General features: G+C 40.8%; 1 protein-coding gene across 27 annotated transcripts in view; it reads right to left on the reverse strand.

Annotated features, from left to right (window-relative positions):
* AOPEP (aminopeptidase O (putative)) overlaps positions 1-25,659 on the reverse strand; it is a 393,415-nt gene that overhangs the window by 366,964 nt on the left and 792 nt on the right. For 17 of the 27 annotated variants that reach the window (XM_043547078.1, XM_037901726.2, XM_043547087.1 and 14 more), the window contains exons 2-3: positions 24,809-24,873; positions 3,048-3,116 (exon numbers count right to left, since the gene is read on the reverse strand). The gene's annotated coding sequence lies outside the window, so the exon portion shown is untranslated. Of the gene's footprint in view, positions 1-526; positions 583-3,047; positions 3,117-24,808; positions 24,874-25,659 lie in introns of all 27 variants that reach the window. The other 10 variants (XM_037901727.2, XM_037901728.2, XM_043547074.1 and 7 more) reach the window with 2 other exon arrangements.

Genomic DNA, 25,659 nt, shown 5'->3' on the forward strand with positions numbered 1-25,659 from the left:
ATAACACAAGGATATAGGAATGAAATTAGAAAGGCCAAGGCACAAAACTAGAGATATAAAGGGTAACAAGAAAACATTCTACAAATACATTAGAAGCAAGAGAAAGACAAAGGATAGGGTACACCCATTACTCAATGAGGCGGGAAAAACAGTAACAGAAAAAATGAGGAAATGGCAGAAGTGCTAAATGATTTTTTTGTTTCGGTTTTCACCAAGAAGGTTGGTGGTGATTGGATGTCTAACGTAGTGAATCCCAGTGAAAATAAGGTAGAATCAGAGGCTAAAATAGGGAAAGAACAAGTTAAAAATTACTTAGACAAGTTAGACATCTTCAAGTCACCTGATGAAATACATCCTAGAATACTCAAGGAGCTGACTGAGGAGATATCTGAGCTATTAGCAATTATCTCTGAAGAGTCATGGAAGGCAGGAGAGATTCCAGAGGACTGGAAAAGGGCAAATATAGTGATTATCTGTAAAAAGGGAAATAAGGACAACCCGGTGAATTACAGACCAGTCATCTTACCTTCAGTACCCAGGAAGATAATGGAGCAAATAATTCAGCAATCAATTTGCAAACACCTAGAAAATAATAAGTTGATAACTAACAGTCAGCATAGATTTGTCAAGAGCAAATCTTGTCAAACCAACCTAATAGCTTTCTTTGACAGGGTAACAAGCCTTGTGGATGGGGGGAAAGCAGTACATGTGATATATCTTGACTTAGTAAGGCTTTTAATACTGTCTTACATGACCATCTCATAAACAAACTAGAGAAATACAACCTAGATGGAGCTACTATAAAGTGGGTCCATAACTGGTTGGAAAACTCTTCCCAGAGAGTAGTTATCAGTGGTTCACAGTCAAGCTGGAAGGGCATATTGAGTAGGGTCCTGCAGGTTCTGTTCAGTATCTTCATTGATGATTTAGATACTGACATAGACAGTACATATAAAGTTTGCAAATGATACCAAGTTGGGAGGGGTTCCAGGTGTTATGGAGGATAGGATTACAATTCAAAATTATCTGAACAAACTTGATAAATGATCTGAAGTAAATGGGATGAAATTAAATAAGGACAAAGGCAAAGTACTCCACTTAGCAAGGAACAATCATATACAAAATGGGAAATGACTACCTATGAAGGAGTACTGCAGAAAGGGATCTTGGGGTCGTAGTGGAAGCTAAATATGGGTCAACAGTGTAACACTGTTGCAAAAAAAAAAAAAAAAAAAGGCAAACATCATTCTGGGGTGTATTAGCAGGAGTGTTGTAAGCAAGACACGAGAATTCTTGCACTCTACTCTGTGCTGATTAGACCTCAACTGGAGTATTGTGTCCAGTTCTGCGTGTGACATTTCAGGAAAAATGTGGACAAATTGGAGAAAGTCCAGAGAAGAAGCAACAAAAATGATTAAAGGTCTAGAAAACATGACCTATGAGGGAAGATTGAAAAAACTGGATTTGTTTAGTCTGGAGAAAAAAAGAGGTCTGAGAGGGGACACGATAACCGTTTTCAAGTACATAAAAGGTTGTTACAAGCAGGAAGGAGAAAATTTGTTCTCATTAACCTCTGAGGATAGGATGAGAAGCAAAGGACTTAAATTGCAGCAAGGGTGGTTTAGGTTGGACATTAGGAAAAATTTCCTGTCAGGGTGCCTAAGCACTGGAATAAATTGCCTAGGCAGGTTGTGGAATCTCCATCCCTGGAGATTTTTAAGAGCAGGTTAGACAACACCTGTCAGGGATGGTCTAGTTATTACATAGTCCTGCCATGAGTGCAGGGGTCTGGACTAGATGACCTCGCAAGGTCCCTTCCAGTCCTACGATTCTATGATTCAACTAGTAACAGATTGAGTGAGTATTGTCCTACTCGTACCAAAATAGTTTTGATAGTTACCAAAACTCAGTTCCACAAAACAAAGTCTTAAGTTTTCAAACTTGAATGCCTACAGTTAAGTACCGAAATCCATATGCAGGGACATACATAGTCCTACTGAAAATGAAGCCTGAAGTTTGCTGTGGAAGCTTCAAAATTCTAATAATTTTAGAGAGGTTATATATTAGCACACTAATAGTATGAGAAATACACTCTTCTCTGCCTTGTGAGAGTGCCTTTCTCGTACCATGTTTGTGGGTCCTTCCTCTTTCTTTCCATCTCTATTAAAATCCCTCACATAGCCCTAATATCAGACAACCAAAGACCTTGTCCCTTCTCGGACACTGCACACTGGCTTGGAGTGATTCCTCCCTATCAGCCTCGGAGGGAGGCCACTCCACCTCTCCATGCCACCTATTGGCTGATGGCCAACTGACAAGGAATTAGCATGGTATGTGCCAATGGGGCAGAACAGGGCAATTATCAGTCTTCAACCCAGCTGTATCTTTGGAGCAGACAGTGTCAGGCTCAAGCCCTTTGGGCAGGGCAGAGCAACTGCAGTCTATGGCCCAGCTCCCTGGGTAGGCAAACAGCAAACAAATGGAGGCCATCTGGCCTAAAGTGGGTAGGCTGCCACCCAGGAGTGGGGCTGGCAGCAGAGAGTAGGAGGACCCAGGCCCAACCTACTCCACCAAGTCCCAGCCCAAAGCCCTACCAGTGGCGAGTAATCCTCCCCTGGGTCAGCAGGGATCCTCCCAAAACACACCAACTCTGGATTCAGCAAACACAACCAGAGTAATGTCTGGTTTCTCTGGGCTACTTCCTATCGCTATCTGTTCGAAGGGCTTCGTCGCTCACGGGCCCTCAGGCTCCTCAGGGTCCTCGGCAGCTCCTTGGGGAATTCCTCCGGGGCAGGGGTTGGTACAGCTCAGTCCCTGGCTCAAGGGCCAGCAGCAAGGCAGAGACATCCAACTCCTTCCTGGGCTCTCCCTCAACTGAGCTAGAGGTCTCGCATCTTATACTTCCTGTTCCACAACCTCTGCTTCTGGTGCAAAGGGTGGCCCTGGCCTGGCTGCATCCACCAGAGGGCAAGGAGTGATTCCTCTCTGTCAGCGTGAGAGGGAGGCCACACCGCCTAGCTACAGACACAGTTCCTGAATTCAAGTACCTGGTTGTTTAGGTTCTGTGGTCGTCTCTCTCTGCTCCTTGGTTCACAGCATGAAAGAGCAGCTGGGACCTGCAATGGAAAGAGGTGGCTCATAGTGGGAGCACAGGATGGGAAAGGAGAAGTGTTCATGGAGGTAAGAGAAGTGGAGCTAGGTTAGGACTTGCTTTAGACAAGAGTCCTGAGGTGGCCAAGCCTCCAAGCACCAGAAATCCTCCCTGCTCCTGCTATGGCACCATCAAGTGACCACCAAACCAACCCATAAAACGGGCCTTACACGGAATCAGTGTCACAGACAGCATTAAAATTTGAGAATGCCTGGCTCCCAGTCCTATCCTTAGACTCTCTCACCCTGAATGAAAAGGATTACAGCGTCACCCTGTTCTTCATGCCACTTTGCAGTATTTTAGCTAGCAAGAGTAGTATAAAATCCATTCAAGCAAGAGTAGTACAGTGGAGAGCAAAGGCACACATGTTAAATATTTGTATAATGTATGTAAAGTCAGAACACCCAGATTTGCTGACAAGCTGATTTATTTTCCAGCAGTATATATGATCTGTAGTAATGGGATATTACTGCAGCAAAGTTCATTTACTTAAAGTATAATAACCACAGCCCACACCTATTCAGAAATTCTGTACTAATTCAGACAGGCCTTTTTGTGCTGAACTTGTATTCTCTGGCACCACTGTTAATATTTAAAGGGATTTAAATGCATGCCATTAGTAAAAATGAAGAGATTACTGGTGAAATAAGAACATGGAGCAGCAGAGACCTTTCCTGATTCCAAAACAACTGACTTTGGATTGTAGACAAGAAAAGACCGTATTTGTGAAAAAAAATTTAGCTAAATATGAGAAAAAAATTGTTTTGCTTTAAATATATAATTAAGTATTCATAGAATGGCAAGTATCCAAAAAAGCACTCAGAGGAGTTTTCCATCCCCTCTGCAGCCTGTGGCTTGCTTGCAGTTTTTGTCCTTACGGGGAATGGTAGGAAGTCAAGAAGTTTATCAGCCACTTATTTTTCTTATTCCTTTCTAGCCTCAAATATGAATTAGGGCCTACCTATACTAGAACATAATAATGGCCATACTGGGTCAGACCAAAGGTTCATCTAGCCCAGTATCCTATCTTCTGACAGTGGCCAATGCCAGGCACCCCAGAGGGAATGAACAGAACAGTTAATCATCAAGTCATCCATCCCCTGTCACTCATTCCCAGCTTCTGGCAAACAGAGGCTAGGGACACCATCCCTGCCCATCCTGGCTAATAGCTATTGATGGACCTATCCTCCAGGAACTTATCTAGTTCTTTTTTGAACGCTGTTATAGTCTTGGCCTTCACAACATTCTCTGGCAAGGAGTTCCACAGGTTGACTGTGTGTTGTATGAAAAAAATACTTCCTTTTGTTTGTTTTAAACCTGCTGCCTATTAATTTCATTTGGTGTCCCCTAGTTCTTGTGTTATGAGAAGGAATAACACTTCCTTATTTACTTTCTCCACCAGTCATGATTTTATAGACGTCTATTATATCCCCCCTTAGTTGTCTCTTTTCCAAGCTGAAAAGTCTCACTCTTATTAATAGCTCCTCATATGGAAGCCATTCCATACCCCTAATAATTTTTGTTGCCCTTTACTGAACCATTTCCAATTCCGACATATCTTTTTTGAGATGAGGTGTCCACATCTGCACGCAGTATTCAAGATGTGGGTGTACCATGGATTTATATAGATGCAATATAGTATTTTCCATCTTACCTATCCCTTTCTTAATGATTCCCCACATTCTGTTTGCTTTTTTTGACTACTGCTGCACATTGAATGGATGTTTTCAGAGAACTATCCACAGTGACTCCTAAATCTCTTTCGTGAGTGGTAACAGCTAATTTAGACCCCATCATTTTATATGTATAGTTGTGATTATGTTTTCCAATTTGAATTACTTTGCATTTATCAACACTGAATTTCATCTGCCAATTTGTTGCCCAGTCACCCAGTTTTGTGAGATCCTTCTGTAGCTCTTCGCAGTCTGCTTGGGACTTAACTATCTTGTAGAAAAGTTGCACTCGTTTAACCAGATCATTTTAAAATCAGTTTAATGAAAAACCATAATGTAAATGCTCTGAAGGCTTGTCTACACTCGGACATTTACCAAAATAATTATTCCAGAATAGTTATTTTGGTAAATATCCAAGTGGAGACAAGCCCTAAATTTAACCCTTGCTTAAATTGTTTTAGCTTGCAGTAGTCAACCTCAGGTTGCCCATGACCAGCTAACACCATTTAATGAGTGTTAAGATGCATCTACAGTAGCTGCTAAGTAGTGTTTAAATTTTTATTGACTAACTCAAGTTTTAGACACACTGAGAGCCTCAAAGACATTGTTTTAGGCTGTCTGCAAATTCAGGAAGATGACAGTGCATTAGTTAACATTCAGGTGACATTTTCAAGGTTTTCTTTGCAACCAAAAAGGCTAGACCCTTTTTTTTTTTTTTTTTTAAAGTGAAAACCTAAATTCTCAAGCAAAATTCTGCAGCAAGGGACAGATTCTATAGGTGTGGAACTACACAAAACACACGATCCTTAACATAGGTAAACAGATCACACAGTGTCCAGCACAAGACAACCACATACACTAAAGACCAAGTCTTGCCCTCCTTCCTCATGGAACATATAAAAAGATTGATTGCACTCTGTGGTTCCACTTTTGTGGGAAGGGGGACAGGCTGCTCAGTGGAGCCCAGCAAATCCACACATATTTGCAGATCGGATGCAGATACAAATTTTGTATCTGCACACTGCACTTCTGCAGCCTATGTGCACCTATCATCACCTAAATGAATACCAGAGGACGGTCCAACTGGGGCAATATGCAAAGGGTGGGCTTGGCAGCAGGCCTGGCAAGAAGAGAGGGTGTAACAAGGAGATCCATGACTACATGGATCCATACATCCCTATCTCCCTGTATAGGGTGGCACAGTGACTACTGAAGCTATTGCCCATAACTGCAGTAGAGGCACAGATGTGCTGGGTTGCCACTGCTTTGGAGACCCCAGCCTGAAACTCAAAGAAAATCCCTGAGCAAAACCCACCTAAGCACAATGTGTGCCAAAGTGGTAGGATTAATGACATTTCATCACCATTTTCTGGAAACACACTGAGAACCTAAGAGCCATTGTTTTAGGCTGTTTCTGAGAAAGCTAAAGTGGAAAGATTAATGCCACTACATCACCATCTTTTGCAAAGTGTGGGAGCATAATAAGAATCCAATAAAAGAAGAAGAGGGAACGGAAGAGTGAGTACAATGAATAAAGTGTTATTCGGAAGTACAGATGGTTCCATTTCAACAAAACAAATAACAGTTTAAAAAAATTTCTCTGTACTGAACAGGCACATGTCATTCACACGTTTTCAGATTAGTACATCTACTAGAGGAAGGAATCTGCCATGTATCAATTTATGTCACTGATATGCTTGAATTGTTACTCCTGTCTCTAAATTAAATGTTCATAAGGGAACAAACATTTTACAGGGCTACATGGTCCACAACTAGGGATTCTAGGAATTACAGTAATACAAATAAATAATAATAATAACAATAATAGGTTTCAGAGTAGCAGCCGTGTTAGTCTGTATTCGCAAAAAGAAAAGGAGAACTTGTGGCACCTTAGAGACTAACAAATTTATTTGAGCATAAGCTTTTGTGAGCTACAGCTCGCTTCATTGGATGTGAACATTGTGAACATCAGATGCATCCGATGAAGTGAGCTGTAGCTCACGAAAGCTTAAGCTCAAATAAATTTGTTAGTCTCTAAGGTGCCAATAATAATAATAATGTTCACTCTTCCACTTACTTGGACCATCATGTATTAAAGAGGTCTCCAGTGCACATGGTTTGATAACTCTTTTGAGGAAAAAGAAAAATGTGGATGCTTGGAACAGTCTTGTGTGCCTGGCAAATGATTGCTGGTGTACTGTTATGCGAAACTTGGAACAAACGAGCATTGCCACCTGGTGGTAAACTTGTGCAACCAAGCGATTCTATAACTGAAAGGAAAATCAAGACTTTAAATTGAAGAGATTTTGTTTAAATGGAAATGCCTATAACTAAACACCAAATTTAATTTTTCATACATTATAGTTTTTAAATGATTTTATCACAATCCTTCGTGAAATTGTGTCCTATTCTTTGATGGGAAGAACTTCATATTAGCACTGAGTGGAGCTGGAGGAGCAGGAGAAAATCTACATGATTAGCAGACTCCTCTTTTTTAAAGAGGTGTGTGTATCATCCGAGAAATGTGCTGAGTTTTACAGATACTTCAGGTCAAACTTTGCCCTGAAGCACACCCCATGCAATCCTATTCCATAGAGCTGCACAGGTGTGTAACTAAGCAGAATCTGGCCCACAGTCTTCATAATGATAACTTTATAAAGTGAGAGAATAGCTTTAAGATCTACATATAACAACCACTATAAGTGCTGGATGTCTGATGTTGGCTTATTCAATGTGTCCAGCCATTGTGATAGCCATTATGTAAATTAATGAAATATTTTAACTACAGATGGAGAAACTGAAACCCTGGCTTCCTGTTCAAAGTAATTTGCCCATGGTCTGGCAGCAAGTGTGTGACAAAAGTGAGAATAATACGCACATCTCTTGACTCCAAATCTTGTGCCTTACCTGTGTATCTATGCCCATGCTCGTCACCGCAGTATCTGAGTACCTTCACTGAAGTGTGAGAGCACTAGATTGTGGTCACTATACTACCTGGTGAATTGTTCCTCATTATGTATGTTTCTCTCTTCACTGGTGAGATGTGCCTCTCACCCCGTAAGCTGTCAATGATGCCTCTCTCTTTATGAGAGCAGAATGCAATTTTTCTGTGATTTATCCAAAGGAACCATGTAACTTAAATTATGTTAAAGAAAGAAAGGAGAGGGGACAGGGGAGAGACTGTGCCACATGATGGCAGAATAGAGCTTTTAATGGTGTGGCAATACATTTCCATATATCGAAAAAAATGCATCTCCAGTTTGGTGTGTTGTGCTCTTCCAAATAATTTCTTCTTCTGACATTAACATGGTACTACATCAGTAGCAGCAGATCATATACTGGACCAGGATGGATAAAAATCAATGATTTTTTTAAAAAAAAATTTAAAAGATCGATTTTTTTTTTATTTAAATCAGATTTTTTTTTTTGATAAAATGCTTTTTGAGGAAAAAACCTAGCTAAAGATAGTTTTAATTAAGATACATTATAGCTCAAAGATATCTCATCATGGAATAGGGATTATAAATTCTAATTAGATAGTATGAGACAATATATTCAGGTAATGTTTAAGAAAAGTTTTGTAAATGAGTTCCAATAATTCATGGATTAGGGACCCAATTTTATGGGGTTCCAGAGGCTTCTGTATAGATTATTTAGGTTCATCTTTCTATCTACCCAACGGGACTCAGTACTCAGTCTAGAACAAACCATCAGAGATGCTTAGTTTTGCAGTTCTGAAACTGTGGATTTGTGTCTCCAGAGGTAACATACTTGTTATCAGCAAAAAATGTTTTAAATAAATAAATAATATATAGCGGTGAGAAATAACAGACCTCAACTCTATTGTCCCTCTGCAAATTTGTGTACACAGTCAATCCCTTACCTCTCTCTAAAAGTGCAAAGTTTCAAAAAGTGCAATGAATAGAAGATTGTTGGGGGTGGAATAGATCTGGACAAGGAGAAGAAGTCTGGAGATAAATATGAGAAGCAAAGGACATATACTTGTTTTGTTAAAATATTATATGTTTGCTGTTGAAGAAAAAAATCCAGAATACTTAATGTTATTTTAGTTAAATAAAACAATTTTAAATGTCTGTGTTGAATTGGAGATAGTTCACCTCCCAATGACTTCATAAATATCTGCTTCAATTATCTTTGGTAAATGAAATAACCAAACAATCATTCATTTTGTGATATAGCTCTAAAACTAATCTGAAAAGTTTTCAAAATAAATCACTGTTTAAAAATGTATAGTGTGTACCTTCTAAAAATGAAACCTACATCTATCTCTGCGTTGTGAAGAATATGTATTAAGGTTATAACAACCAACAAGAATGCACTTTTATGTAGAAAACCATGATTAAATCGAGTCTTCCTGACTAGTGATTTAAATCAATTTAAATCTGGACCTTCTGAACAGGCCAAAGGTCATATAGAGGATAGCATATGAAGATGGCTGCAGAACAGGCAGTCAACAAGCTGGATTTACAACCAGTTTTTCCAGCAATTTTATAAAGATATCAGTCACTACATAAAAAAAACTTGCCATTGAGGTTAATGAAATTATAAAGCTATTTATTGAGACTAGTATACATTTTTGCTCAATCAAAAAAGTATCAGAAACAGCCTAAGAATCTAAATATCTTTAGTCATATACTTTGTATGGGGTATATATTAACAAATATGCCAAGAATCAGCAAAAGGTTTCCTGCTCTTCAGAAGAAGTGGGCTTGTAGGCGCTCAGTTTCCAAGCTACTTACAAGTAGAACAGATAAGCCAAATACCAGTTAGTGGTACTGTGGAGAAAGAAGCTTGAACTAGGATTTGCTGTCAAGAATATACCTAATTATTAGGTACAAAAGCCTTCTCCTACAGCGTTTTCAGACTAAGGCTTACCTATACTTCACAGTTCTAAACCTTCCTGTTTCCAGTTGTCAGGGACAGTGTGCAGCAAAGATCTATTGCTTGGGGCCTGGTAAGCAATGATAGAGGATGGAGTAAGAAACAATGGGGAATCAATTTTTTTAACACAACAAAACATTTCTCTGAAGTTAACTTTTCTGGAGGAGCACTTCCAATTACAATATAGCTTAGTAATAAAATGTTTGAGGTGATGTTGAGTCAGCTATGTGGCCATATTTCCACCAGCACCTCTCCATCACAGGATCACAGGTCAGCTGAACCCCACCAGAGTTCTCTGCTAGTTGTGGGGAATAAGCCCTCCCTCCTGCAAGACAGACCACGCAGCCTGCATGAAAAGAGGAAGTGGCGGAGTTCCCAACATGCCCATAGAAAAGCAGTGGTAGTCCACTCAGAGACAACTCTTGTATGGGCATCCCCTGCCACAACAAAGAGGGGAGAAGCAATGGTGTGAGATGTGTCCAGGGCCCCAGAGTACCTTAATCCAACCTTGGGTACAATATATACTGTGGACAAGCAAGATGAACAGCCACTAAACATCGTAACATAGATAAAGATATAATCTACCACCAAATTCATACTTTAGCTAATTCCCGATACTAATTTCCACCGTTTAAGACAGTGTAAAGTTTAAACAACTCTTGATTCTGCTCGTTAAAGAATAGCATATGTGGGGAGATGAACCACTCACCGATCCAAATGGACTAGACTATTTCTAAAGTTAATTTACTACAATAATGAAAAGCAGTTTAAATTCTCTTTTGTAAGTCACTGTCAGCAGTTAGGCAGCTGTTTTATACCCAAGCCCTGATTGCTCTAGGGGTGAACAGACTAACCAGTGCTCCACATAGAATTTTCAGTTTTTCCTAAATTTTAAAAATAAACTATCATGCAAATTTATTAATAATGAAAGTTGATTGATAGACAGATAGGAGTGAAAACCTCTGTTCACTCACATCACACAATGGCAGTGCAAGATTTCCCACAAAAGTGCTTTTAACTCTATATAGGAGGGATTCTCTTTGCAGGGTTATGAGCGTAGTTTATTATCCAGACTATTTATTCCCAACAATCCTCATGGTCCCATTGCCCCTGACAGCAGCCATTGTCTGGCAGCATCTTATGGGATTTGTACCTTTCTGGCCTACACATTTGTTTGAATATCCTGGGTCGGTCACCTTCTCCCTCTCACCAGTGTTCAGAAATTAATTTTCCTCAAGAATGAACTGCAGTGGCAAAGTGTCTTAAAAAAAGCAATGCTTACCTTTTAAAAGTAAGAGAAAAAGCAAAACAGATAAAACTATTAATTTATGTCTAGCCTTGAGTCTGGGTTAGAATTGCCAACCCTCCAGAACTGTCCTGGAGTCTCCAGAAATTAAAGATGAATCTTTAATTAAAGATGATGTCATGTGATGAAACCTCCAGGAATATGTCTAACCAAAATTGGCAACCTTATCTAGGTAACAGCCTAGTGAAATAGGTTAGACACTGTAGTTACAATATAGTGCCTTACATCACTGAATCACATCCTTACCTTTATGAGTTCAGAAATCTGTCAAACTCTCAGACTTTGTCTAAGCATTTCTATTTCAGAGGTCAAATATTTCCTACAGTGAGAAGAACCCAGCTCCTCTGTATCTCCCTCTGATGTTTAGGTGTTAACAACCTTTATTACCTACTGACTTCTAATCAAAGAGAAGTTCTAAAATGGATCTTGAGATTGACATCCTCTCTGCCACTGTACATTCAGTTTCATTCAATATTGAATGGAAATTAGCTTCCCTGAATAGGGTGACCAGGTGTCCCGCTTTTATAGGGACAGTCCTGATTTTTGGGTCTTTTTCTTACATACGCTCCTATTACCCCAGTCCCGATTTTTCACACTTGCTGTCAGGTCACCCTATCCCTGAATAGACTGTTTTTAATCTCCTTTCAGTTAACATGTATCACTTCAAACATGTATCACCCTTTGAGTCAAGATGGGTGATCATCATCATCATGATGTTCCCATTACAACTCTGGCATTTAGGACAGTGACGAAGCTCCTCCACGCCTCTCTGTTTCTAGCAAGTCTTTCAATGGTTCCCCAGCTGCGCCCCATGTTTTTCAGCTCGGCTTCCATAGCTCTTCACCATGTTGTTTTCAGGCAGCCTCGTTTTCACTTGCGTTCAGGTGTCCATCTTATTGCTACTCTGGTAATGGAATCAGTTTCCATCTGAAGCACGTGGCCAATCCATCTCCAATGCTTCCTGGCAATGATGGTGCTCATAGCTTCTTGGCTTGCAAATAACTATTAAAATAGTTATTTGCATATAAATAGGTCTGTCTCTTCAAAATTGGTTAGCTGCCTCAGCTTAAGAAGTCATACACAATGCAGCTCTCATCAAATCAGAACCTTCATGTTACCACAGTTGTCAATAATTCTCCAAATGTCAATTCTATATGATTTATTGTGGACAATACCCAGTGCAACACAGCTTCTCTGCAAAAATTGCTGACAGGGTGCCAGTTAGTGCCAACTGTGATACTGATTTTGCAATGAGATATTAGATAGTCAAAATTTTCCAACAGAACACTTTTTTAAATTATTAAACAATTAATTGTAAATACCTAGAGGATAACAGGGAGATAAATAATAGCCAGTATAACTACATGCCAGTCAACCTAATTTCCTTCTGTGACACGATTACTGGTCTAATGGATAGTGAGTGGGTAAGCAGCAGCCTTGATGTATCTTGATTTTAGTAAGGCTTTTGACACTGTCCCATATGACATTCTCACAAGCAAACTACCAAAATTCTGTCTAGATGAAATTACTGATGGGTAAACTACTGATTGATAATTACTCTTTCAGTATGTTTTTTCAACGGTTCGCTGTCAGTCTGGAAGGATTCATAGATTCATAGATATTTAGGTCAAAAGGGACCATTATGATCATCTAGTCTGACCTCCTGCACAACGCAGGCCACAGAATTTCACCCACCACTCCAGGATTTGTCTAATGGGGTCATATAGGGATCTGTCCTGGGTCTAGTACTATTCAATATTTTCCTTAGACTTAGATAACAAAGCAGAGAGTACACTTATAAAATTGGCAGATGACACAAAGCTGGGAGGGGTTCCAAACACTGTGGAGGGCAGGATTAGAATTAAAAATGATCTTGATAAATTGGAGAATGGGTCTGAAATCAACAAAATGAAGTTCAATAATGACAAGTGCGAAGTACTACACTTAGGAAGGAAAAATCCAATGCACAAATACAAAATGGGGAGTAATTGTCAGAAAGAAGAGCCTGGAGTAGAGCCAGTCTCTGGGCAACCTAATGTATCCAGCTGACCTGAAGCATGGCTGCCTAATTTGTAACACTGCCTGATTGGTTGGATGAGCCTGCAGACCAGCTCTTAACCCCATCAGCAGCTGTTCAATGGCTACTCAAAAGCATTTGCCCATGTTTTCAATAGCTCCTGCCTTGTCCCACTCCAGGTAACCCTGGTCCGACTCTTGGCTCTGGCATTTGACTCTGGTTCTGACCCTGGGCTCTGACTCCTGGCTCATAACTCCTGCTCTGCCTCTGACCCTTGGCTTTGGCCTGACTCCTGTTCTGACCACTACACATGACCCATGTCCCAGTCACTGACAATAACTGATTAGGCAGTACTGGTGAAAAGGATCTGGGGGTTATACTGGATCATAAATTGAATAGAAGCCAACAATGTGATGCAGTTGCCAAAAAGGGTAGTATCACTGTGAGCTCTATTAACACAATTGTTGTACATAACACAAACGGAGGTAACTCTCCTGCTTCACTCGGCAGTGGTGAGGCCTCACCTGGAATCCTGTGTCCAATTGTGGGTGCCACACATTAGGAAATCTGTGTACATCAGAAGCAGGAAACCTGCTAAACAACCAGTGGAGCCACTGGATGATCGAGATGCTAAAGGAGCAGTCAAGGACGATAAACTAAATGAATTCTTTGCATCGGTCTTCATGGCTGAGGATGTGAGGGAGATTCCCAAACCTGAGCTATTCTTTTTAGGTGACAAATCTAAGGAATTGTCCCAGAATGAGGTGTCACTAGAGGAGGTTTTTGAACAAATTGATAAACTCAACAGTAATAAGTCATCAGGACCAGATGGTATTCACCCTAGAGTTCTGAAGGAACTCAAATGTGAAATTGCAGAACTACTAACTATAGTCTGTAACCTATCATTTAAATCAGCTTCTGTACCAAATGACTGGAGGATAGCTAATGTGACGCCAATTTTTAAAAAGGGCTCCAGAGGTGATCCCAGCAGTTACAGGCCAGTAAACCTGACTTCAGAACCCAGCAAACTGGTTGAAACTATAGTAAAGAACAAAATTGTCAGACACATAGATGAACATAATTTACTGGGGAAGAGTCAACATGGTTTTTGTAAAGGGAAATCATGTCTCACCAATCTACTAGAATTCTTTGAGGGGGTAAACAAGCATGTGGGCAAGGGGGATCCAGTGGATATAGTGAACTTAGATTTTCAGAAAGCCTTTGACAGGTCCCTCTCCAAAGGCTCTTAAGCAAAGTAAACGGTCATGGGATAAGAGGGAAGGCGCTCTCATGGATTGGTAACTGGTTAAAAGATAGGAAAGAAAGGGTAGGCATAAATGGTCAGTTTTCAGAATGGAGAGAGGTAAATAGTGGTGTTCCCCAGGGGTCTGTACTGGGGCCAGTCCTATTCAACATATTCATAAATGAGCTGTAAAAATGGGTAAACAGTGAGGTGACAAAATTTTCAGATGATACAAATATACTGAAGATAGTTAAGTCCCAGGCAGACTGCAAAGAGCTACAAAAAGGATCTCACAAAACTGCATAACTGGGCAACAAAATGGCAGATGAAATTCAGTGTTGATAAATGCAAAGTAATTCAAATTGGAAAACTTAATCCCAAGCATACATATAAAATGATGGAGTCTAAATTAGCTGTTACCACTCAAGAAAGAGATCTTGGAGTCATTGAGGATTGTTCTCTGAAATCATCCATTCAATGTGCAGTGGCAGTCAAAAAAGCAAACAGAATGTTGGGAATCATTAAGAAAGGGATAGACAATAAGACAGAAAATAGCATACTGCCTCTATATAAATCCATGGTACGCCTCCACGTTGAATACTGCGTGCAGATGTGGTCACTCCATCTCAAAAAAGATATATTGGAATTGGAAAAGGTTCAGAAAACAGCAACAAAAATTATTAAAGGTATGGAATGGCTTCCGTATGAGGAGAGATTAATAAGACTGGGACTTTTCAGCTTGGAAAAGAGACGACTAAGGAGGGATATGATAGAGGTCTATAAAATCATGACTGGTGTGGAGAAAGTAAATAAGGAAGTGTTATTTACTCCTTCTCATAACACAAGAACCTCCAGCTTTCACCCTGACCACACCACACGATCCATGGTCTACAGCCAAGCTCTGCAATACAACTGCATTTGCTCCAACCCCTCAGACAGAGACAAACACCTACAACATCTCTATCAAGCATTCTTACAACTACAATACCCACCTGCAGAAGTGAAGAAACAGATTGATAGAGCCAGAAGAGTTCCCAGAAGTCACCTACTACAGGACAGGCCTAACAAAGAAAATAACAGAACGCCACTAGCCGTCACCTTCAGCCCCCAACTAAAACCCCTCCAATGCATTATCAAGGATCTACAACCTATCCTGAAGGATGACCCAACACTCTCACAAATTTTGGGAGACAGGCCAGTCCTTGCCTACAGACAGCCCCCCAACCTGAAGCGAATACTCACCAGCAACCACATACCACACAACAGAACCACTAACCCAGGAACCTATCCTTGCAACAAAGCCCGTTGCCAACTGTGTCCACATATCTATTCAGGGGACACCATCACAGGGCCTAATAACATCAGCCACACTACCAAAGGCTCGTTCACCTGCACATCCACCAATGTGATATATGCCACCATGTGCCAGCAATGTCCCTCTGCCATGTACATTGGGCAAACTGGACAGTCTCTACGTAAAAGAATAAATGGACACAAATCAGATGTCAAGAATTATAACGTTCAAAAACCAGTCGGAGAACACCTCAATCTCTCTGGTCACTTGATTTCTGATCTCAAAGTGACTATCCTTCAACAAAAAAACTTCGAAAACAGACTCCAACAAGAAACTGCTGAATTGGAATTAATTTGCAAATTGGATACAATTAACTTAGGCTTGAATAGAGACTGGGAATGGTCGAGTCATTATAAAAAGTCACCTATTTCCCCATGTTTATTCTTCCCCCCCCCTCCACTGTCCCTCAGACGTTCTTGTTAAACCCTGGATTTGTGCTGGAAATGGCCCACCTTGATTATCATACACATTGTAAGGAGAGTGATCTCTTTAGATAAGCTATTACCAACAGAAGAGTAGGGTGGGGGGAGAGAAAACCTTTTGTAGTGATAAACACCCATTTTTTCATGGTTTGTGTGTATAAAAACCATCTTCTGTATTTTCCACAGTATGCATCCGATGAAGTGAGCTGTAGCGCACGAAAGCTTATGCTCAAATAAATTGGTTAGTCTCTAAGGTGCCACAAGTACTCCTTTTCTTTTTGCGAATACAGACCAACACAGCTGTTACTCTGAAACAAGAACTAGTGATCACCAAATGAAATTAATAGGCAGCAGGTTAAAACAAACACATAGTCAACGTGTGGAACTCCTTGCCAGAGGATGTTGTGAAGGCCAAGACTATAACAAGGTTCAAAAAAGAACTAGATAAGTTCCTGGAGGATAGGTCCATCAATAGCTATTAGCCAGGATGGGCAGGGATGGTGTCCCTAGCCTCTGTTTGCCAGAAGCTGGGAATGAGTGACAGGGGATGGATGACTTGATGATTAACTGTTCTGTTCATTCCCTCTGGGGTGTCTGACATCGGCCACTGTCAGAAGACAGGATACTGGGCTAGATGGACCTTTGGTCTGACCCAGTACTGCCATTCTTCTGTTCTTATGACAAATTCGAGAAAATCTACAGGAGAACAACAACTATGAAAGGTTTAGAAAACCTGATCTATGATGAAAATTTAAAAAAACACTTGGCTTGTTTAGTCTTAAGAAAAGACGATTGAGGGGGGAGGACCTGATAAATCTTCAACTATTTTAAGGGTTGTTACAAAGAGCACAGTGATCAATTGTTCTCCGTGTCCACCAACGATAGGACAAGATGTAATCAGCTTAATCTGTAGCAAGGGAGATTTGTTGGCTATTAGGAAAAACTTTCTAAATTCTGGAATAGCCTTCCAAGGAAGGCTGTGGAATCCCCATCATTGGAGATTTTTAAGAACAGGAGGAACAAATACTTGTCAGGGATGGTATATTTGCTCCTGCCTCAGACAGCAGGATGGACTAGATGACCTCTTGAGATCCCTTCCAGCCATACTTTTCATGATTCTATGATTTTTCTGTTTGAAAATGCTGTTTTTTTGGAAATCTAGAGAGGACCATGTTGATTATAATGAAATTTTATTTAGGAAAAAAACAAAATGAAGCATTCCATTTTTACAGTATTGGAACAGAATGTTTTGATTTTTCATTTCAAATTGACTTTATTTCAAATTTTTAAAACATTTTAAAAGTCAAAGTAGGAATGAAACATTCTGTTATTTATCAAAATAGAATGTTCTACTCAATCAAAAAAAACTGTAAATTCGATTTTGCTGAAAAAATTGAAGCATTTTGTTCCGATTTGAATAAAAAACATTACAAACTATATATGTGCAAACTATTTTTAGAGGGGATTTTGCATGCTATGCACTTTGTTTAGGCAAAACTTTGCTAAATCTGAGGTGTAACAAAGACCTGTCTCTCTATTGCAGAATGATAATTAGGGAACTTATGTAAACTTAGTAATTTCCAGTTCTTGCCTCTCAAGGGTGTAATGTATAGCTCCAATATAAAACATTTCATGTCAATTTTCATTTTATTTAATTTTTATCATGTGATTAAAAAATTATTTTGCTAAACCCACTGAAAAAAAGTGGGGGGTTGCAGGAGACATGTTTCTTCAGACAAGAGTGTTAGTGGGGACAGTCTTTATCTCTCTCCTTCACACAGTTACAAAAGTCTTTTTAAACTTTTATTTTTTCATTGTAAAGCCAAATGATGGTGATAATATACTGATCCCAAAAATCACTTTTGAAATAATATCCTGTAAACTGGTGTTACAGGGTTTGAATTAAGAGGCCTCTTTGCAGCTAAAGTCTACAGGTACTAATTTCCAATAAATATAAAAGGTTATGAAAAAATGCATAACTTTAAGTAAATGGAATAAGGAAAATTGGTATAAAGGTTAGGCATGTCTTTCATAAGGGACTGCCTACCATTCTTTAGAAAGACAAATCCTACAGTTATGTACAAAGAGGAGTTTGATACCTAGTACAGAATTTAGCTGTCTGCTAAATTTACATAGGTTTTATCAAAAGCCTAATAAAGAAATGCATGCTCTTTTTGTTTGGTATTTTAGCTCTAATTTACATTTGAATATGCTGCAATGAATAAAGTGTAGTGTTCACTGTGACTCTGGGAAAGTGTGCTGTGTTCAGTGACTCAGGAAAATATGGGAAATTAAATATCAGTTGATAAAACCATGAAGAGCTGTGTTCAGAAAGACACAGGAAAATGTGATGCATTTTAATGTTCTATGATGTGTGATTTCCCAAGAGACCCTGTGGTTAAATACCTTCTGTTTGGTTCAACCACGGAGGCACAGTTTGTTGCAAGCTCCCAGAACACGGGATTCTGTTGGCCAGTATCAGTCTGTGAGGTAAGATGCTTTATTTACTCTTCTCTCTGCCTTCCCCCCCCCCCTTCTTGCTGTTTTAAAAGGTGGCTGTCCCTTGCCATATGTACAGACGTTCCCCGACTTACGCAATCGTTCCATTCCGGAAAGCCTTGCAAAACTCAAATTTTGCGTTAGTCGGAAACATATACCCGTACATTACGCAAAAATTTCCGCAACTCGAAAATCCTATTTCTGGCTTATGGAACTTTTTCCGGAAGGGCGAATTTGTGTAAGTCAGGTCTTGCGTAACCCGGGGAGCGTCTGTAACTAACTCTATAGTTATAGTTTCTCAATCGCTAATACTTTCTGACCTTTGTGCAATTGTTTAATCAGCTTTATTTAGAAAAGTACTAACTGCAAATAAAATATTTTCCTCTAAAAATTCATCTTAACTTATGTATTGCCACTTTATTCTGCTGTTACTAAGATTTTGTAAATTATTTAATGCCTTTATTTAGCAAAGTATTAACTCCATAAAAATGTTCCTCTCTAAAAATGCATGCAACACTTTATTCTTCTGTCATTCAAACTTTGTACACCTGTTTATTAGACTTTATTTAGAACACCACTAGATGTGTAAAAAGCACATTTTCCTCTAAAAATCAGGAAAAAGCATGAAAGCTATATTGACTCATTTAAATCTAATGTATGAAATAATTTTTTTTCCAAAATAGCGCCAAAAATGAACATGTCCAAAAATGAGACATAGGGGCAGGACATGAAGCAAAGAGAAAGCATAGAAACCTGTCCAAATGTATACGATAAGTAAAGGTATAACTCTTCCTAATGACCACAGTTGGCTGAACCACCATCTGTTCCCAAACAACATTGTGGGGGGGTTTTTGTAATATAGAAGTGTACTCATTCAGCAATGTTTAATCAAGCAGAACTGACCTTTCTCTCCCAATACCACAGCTTGTTTTCAATAAATGTTTAACTTACTGATTTCTGAAGAGAATTCTTCATAACACACAGTGCCAGTTCTGATCTCACTTACACTGCTTTTATAGTGGTGTAACTGCATGTCTTCAATATAGTTGTATGTCTGATTTATAAAGATTAGAATAAAAAGCTTGTCTTATATTTTGAAAAATCTCGTGACACTTTGGCCAGTGCAAACACCTCTGCAGTAGACTCCAAATGTTTCCTTTGTCATTCCACTTCACCTGTCTCAGTGGTCTCCAACCTTTTTACACACAAGATCACTTTTTGAATTGAAGTGCAACTCAGGATCTTCCCCTCCCCTTCCCCAAGGCCCTGCCCCGCTCACTCCATCCCCCCCTCTCTCCATCGCCCGCTCTCCTCCACTCTCACTCACTTTCAACGGGCTGGGGCAGGGGGTTGGGGTTCAGGAGGGGGTGCAGGCTCTGGGCTGGGGCCAAGTTATTTGCAGTGTGGGAGGGGGCTCCAGGCTGAGCCTGGGGCAGAGTGTTGGGGTGCAGGAGGCGATGCAAGCTCTGAGACAGCATTTGGGTGCCGGAGGGGGCTCTGGGTTGTGGCAGAGTGTTGGGGTGCAGGAGGGGGTGTAGGGTACTGGCTCTGGAAGGGGGGTATGGGCTGGGGCAAGGGCTTGGGGTTCAGGAGGAGGTTCAGGGTGTAGGAGGGGGTCTGGGGTGCTGGCTCCGGGAGGGGGCTCAGGCCTGGGGTGGCTCCCGATTGGTGGTGCAGCAGGACTAAGGCACGCTCCCTGCCTGCTCCAGCCCCATGCCGCTCCCGGAAGGTGCCAACGCGCCCTTCTGGGGGGGCACGTGGCTCCGCGCACTGCCCCTCTCTGCAGGCATCACCCCTGCGGCTCCCATTGGCCACAGTTCCCCGTTCCTAGCCAATGGGAGCTGAGGGGGCAGTGCGTGCAGGCAGGAGAAGTGTGCAGAGACCCCTGCCCCTCCCCTCCCCAAAGGGCTGTGGGGGTATGCTAGGCGCTTCCAGGAGGGGCATGGGGCCAGGGGAGGCAGGGAGCCTGCCTTAGCGGCAGCCCTGCCACAGCTGGAAATCACGAGTCTCCAGGATCGAACAGTTGACTGTGATCAACCAATTGATAACCACTGACCTACCAGTTTCTCATTCTCTTGATCAGGATATGTATAGATACTGTCAGAGGAACCACTTAATCCCATAACACTTATAAACTTGGGAGTTCTTTTACTTTAACATATGCATATGTTAGATATTGTTCAATAACAATCTAAGTGAAACATGAAAAGCCAGATGGATGCACACCCATCATGTCGACAGTTTGGAAGAGAACAGACAAGCATTTTATTTAGTATTACTGCTAATTTTCCTGTACCTCTTCTTTCCCTCTTTCTATGCTGTCCTAATAAACTGTGGGAGTTGAAACTGTTGGAGATTAGATAACTGGAGAGCTACCTGCAGTATGTCCTTAAATACAAGTGATGAAATTTGGGCCTCACTGAAGTTATGGGAGTTTTGCCATTGACTTCAATGGGGCCACAAATTCACTCAGAGTTTAGGAAGATACACAGAGTACTATCAATGAGATTAAAAGAAGTTACTTATCCTAAGCCATAGTACTGCTGTCTGAACTTTTTCGGATAATGCACAGTCTGATTAATCCAGACTGCATCACACTGCTGATAGCTCCTTCAGCTAGTTATTGATGCATTTGCCACATTCATCACAAATAAGGTGCACTGGCATGGGGTGGTGATTTCTCTGGACCTTTTTACTGAGACTCACTGGTTCCCAGAATGTTCCTGGTCAGTTTTGAGGGGGATATTCATGATCTTCTGGGATCCTTCATATTCATAATTATGAGTCTAACCTTCTTTGTTGTTTAAAGCAAGTAGTGTGGCTGCCATACATTATTCAAGGCTTTAATCAACCCCTTAGCAAATGGAGGCTACCAATCACTTGTAAACACATTGAGGTCCACCCTTATTTTCAGGAATCTTTTGATACTAGCATGCTGACTGATTACCAGAGTTTCAAATATCCCATTCTGGAGATCAAGACAATGGCTATAAAAAGACCAAACTTCGCAAGTGTGTGTGCACTCTGACAATGCCCAAACTAGGCATCCAAAGACTCCCATGTGCACTTACCAGTGGAATTTTGTACATGAAGTCTTTGCATGCACAAATGTGTGCCCACTTTTGAAGATTTTTACCCTCAATTCTATGTTTACTTGACACCAATGGCTTCCTGCAGAGATTCCAGTATGAGATTTGCATATTTGGACTTGAGCCTGTGCTTGGCCATGTGATGAATGATCTTCCCTGAGGGTTTTATATCAAGATCAATTGGTAATTTAGGTCCTGCTGGTTCTCACAGCAGCTTTTCATACAACTGACCAGAGATTGCTGGTTTGGTGACAAAAGGATATTGCTGATGTGTCTGGAATTGCCCTTCAGTACGGTTCACACTAAACCTTAGATACCAGTCAGTTGGTGTTAATGAACAATTGTCATCACTGTGAAGTGACCAAACTGCAGCATTTCTCAGTGATTTCTCTCTCCCTCTCTCACTTTGTTAATTCAGTGTATATATGAAGGGATGAGACTTGAAGGGAAAAAGTAGTCTTCCAAATAACATCCACTTGAGATGCAAAAATAAGATTGTACAGTTCTATATTATATGAGCATGTTTCTTGAGCACTTTGATTAGCAGTGAAATAGCTCATGTTGACATTTAAAATGTCATCACCAAGGTTCATAATTAACTCCTTTGAAATTATAGGTCTGCTACTTGGTATGACAGTTCACACCTCTCTTGCAATTAATGTTTCGGCCTGGCTGTACACTCAGATATTACTATCTTGGTTTAAATTTGGGGAGTTTTCTCTGCTATCACAAGGCCAGAGACTTATTTTTGCTAAACAAAAGTTTAAAGTCTGATGCACAATATGCAGTCCCCATGAAAAGTACCAGCTTGCTGAGTCACTGTGAACCTTATAGAACTCAAAAATCTTGTTGCTGTGTAGAAACTTGTTATGAAGAGGCTCTCTTTTGCATCATGTTGCTGATTACTGCAGGGATTTGTTTGGAGGTAATGAGTCAGGTTACAAATGTTGGTATTGCTTCTGACCATGCCTTTTCAATGGCACAAAAAGATCAGGTTGAATGTGGTTCAAAAAAAATTTTTTTTTTCCTTGTTATGCAACCTGTGTAGGTTCAGCCCTTGTTTAGCCTCTGACAGGTTTCAGAGTAACAGCCGTGTTAGTCTGTATTCGTAAAAAGAAAAGGAGTACTTGTGGCACCTTAGAGACTAACCAGTTTATTTGAGCATGAGCTTTCGTGAGCTACAGCTCACTTCATCGGCTATGCATCCGATGAAGTGAGCTGTAGCTCACGAAAGCTCATGCTCAAATAAACTGGTTAGTCTCTAAGGTGCCACAAGTACTCCTTTTGTTTAGCCTCTGACAACCTTACCACAGCAACACTTGCCCTCCTGATGATGAGTTTAGCTTATTGTCATTCCATTCCCCTTGGTGTATAGCCTTTAACAGAGCTCCTCAAAAATTTGCAGCTTATTTGGAATGCAGCAGCATATTTTTACTCATGGTCTTGAGCTAATGGAATCATATCACTCCAATACTTCATTATTTATATTGACTGTCTAGAAAGTGCCACAGATAGGACTGTTGATATTTAAAAACTGTGAATAGTGTCTACCCTGACTTATATACAAAATTTCTTCTTTGAGCCTAGGGCTGATAGGTGTCTATATACACATATCACCCATTATTTGAGGGACCTGTACTGCTGCAGCTGTGCAGCTGTAAGGTCTCCTGTGTAGCTGCTCTACGTTGGTGAGAGATGCTCTCTGACGACACAGTGCTGTTTACACCAGCACTTTTTGTTGATTAAACTTTTGTCAGGAGGGAGGGGTTCACACTCCTGACCGACAAAAGTGCTAGTACAGACATAGCCTTAAACAGTTTATTTCTTATCTTTTCCTTTTTACTGGGTATCAGCAGTTTGTGTAGTAATTTGACATCATGATGGCACCGGAGTACCTTCAATAATGGTATTTCGGTAGGTTAGTTCTCCAGTTTATTTGGGGAATGAAGCTTGTTTCACCCACTGAACCAACTAGTCTCTTAATCTGGCTGCAAGTATTTATTCTCTGAGCTACATCTATAAGAGTTGCAGATGCAGCTCTAGTGCATGTGGTGGTTCTGTTAAGTTATACTGTCAGCAAGGATTTTTAAGACCCCCTTTTCAGAACTATGGCCAGTTCATTAAGCATTCACCAGATCAACTTATTCTGGCTATGATCAAGAACCATATTTAGCAATCAAATATCAGGCCTTGCAGCTCAAAAAAACCCAGAGATGGTATTAAAAGTAAGTTAGACAGGTAGCCAACTAAGGCATTACATTTCATGGGGTTCTGCGACTCTGAAAGGAGTTATACTGCTCAAAGAAGCCATTCTGCATGAAAAACCCATTCTCTAGGTCCCATCCCCAAAGCACAGGTTCCAGGGAAGGGTGGCTGGCCAGAAGACAGATTTCACTCCATTCAGGGGGAGAGGAAGGAAGCTAGGACAAAGGAAAGAAGAACGGAAAGAGAGTTCCAGGCCAACAAACATATGGGAGACCTGCTTTGTTGTTTCCAAAGAGGTAAATCAAAAAATCATTCACTGAACTACACTGGCACCCCAAAAGTGGCTGTAACAAGCCTCTTTCTTCACTCTCATGATTTTTGTCACACATTCTTCCTGTCTCTTCCACTCCCCATCTACTCTTCATATTCTTTATGGTTTCATTTCCATACAGCTGTCTTTACTCAGCTCTACAATTGTTGAGGCTTTTAGTGCTCAAGCTATATTGAAATCATTTCAGATAGCCCTTAAGCATGAAAGCTCAAGGCGTCCTTGGAATGGAGCAATGGAGATAAAAGTAACTGAGTGAACCAGATGTCCTGCTGATGCCAAAGGTTGATCTCTCAGAAAATGTTGCTAGCCCAAAATGTTAGTGACCTGGATGGTTGCCCAGCTTGCCTTAAAGACCAGCCAGGAGGAAAAACCAGCGTGTTTTCTGTTCAGGTCAAAGTAGTTCATCTTAGATGCCATCTATATAGGAAAGGAAGCCAAACCTGACACCTGTCTAATCGGTCTTTGCTCCCTCACTTAATCCCTTTCATTGCTTCCACTGCCATTAGGAAAAAACACCATAAACCCAACCCATCAGTCAATATCATTCCTTTTTTCCATTCTGTATAATTCTGAAGTTCCCTTAATTTTAATAAAGGCAAGGTAGAGGAGGTAATACCTTTTATTGAACCAACTTCTACTGGTGCAAGGTACAAGCTTTCAAGCTTTCACTCTTCTTCAGGTCTAGGGAAAGAAATCAGCATGTTTCAGCTAAATTGTATTTAATGTAGTGAAGTAAGAGAGGCAACATTTGTTTTCTGTTTAGATTGCACAATTTACAGTTTGGGGCTAAAAACTGCCAAGATCCAGCAGGATCCATATGCCAGATTTAGGATTTTGCAGCAGTCATGTGCTGTATCTAGATTTTTTTTTGGTGCAGTAGAAGTATCTCCACTTGTTCTCTATTAATGCCATTAAAGTTAAAGGCGGTTTTCTGTAGGGGAAGATGAAGCAACAACCTATCACATACCCCTAGGGTGACCAGATGTCCCGATTTTATAGGGACAGCCCCGATTTTGGGGGCTTTTTCTTATATAGGCACCTATTACCCCTGACTCCCTGTCCTGATTTTTTACACTTGCTTTCTGGTCACCCTACATACCCCCCACCCCAAAAGTGCTTCAATTTGAATATACTAACCAATTGCTTTCCCACATATCCACCCATGCATGTGTCTGTGTGCTGGGGAAGGTGAGTGGGGATAAGTTTATCTCCAATATTTAACCCATCCTCTCTAGGGGCTCCTGGGCCCTGAGCAGCGATTCAGAGCAACGAGGAGAGCAGAGCAAAGCAAAGCCCCAGGGACAGCAGGGAGGCTGAGATGTTGCGGGGGGAGTGGCTGAGGCGGGAAGGGGAAAGGGCCCAGCACCCGGAGGAGATGAGTGGGGGGCTGAGGCACGTGTGGGGGGGCTAAAGCGGGAAGAAGGGAAGGCGAGATGGGCGGAGGGGGCCGGGCTGGGAGAAGGGAGG

The sequence above is a fragment of the Chelonia mydas genome, chromosome 5, assembly GCF_015237465.2.
Source record: "Chelonia mydas isolate rCheMyd1 chromosome 5, rCheMyd1.pri.v2, whole genome shotgun sequence".
NCBI lineage: Eukaryota > Metazoa > Chordata > Testudines > Cheloniidae > Chelonia > Chelonia mydas.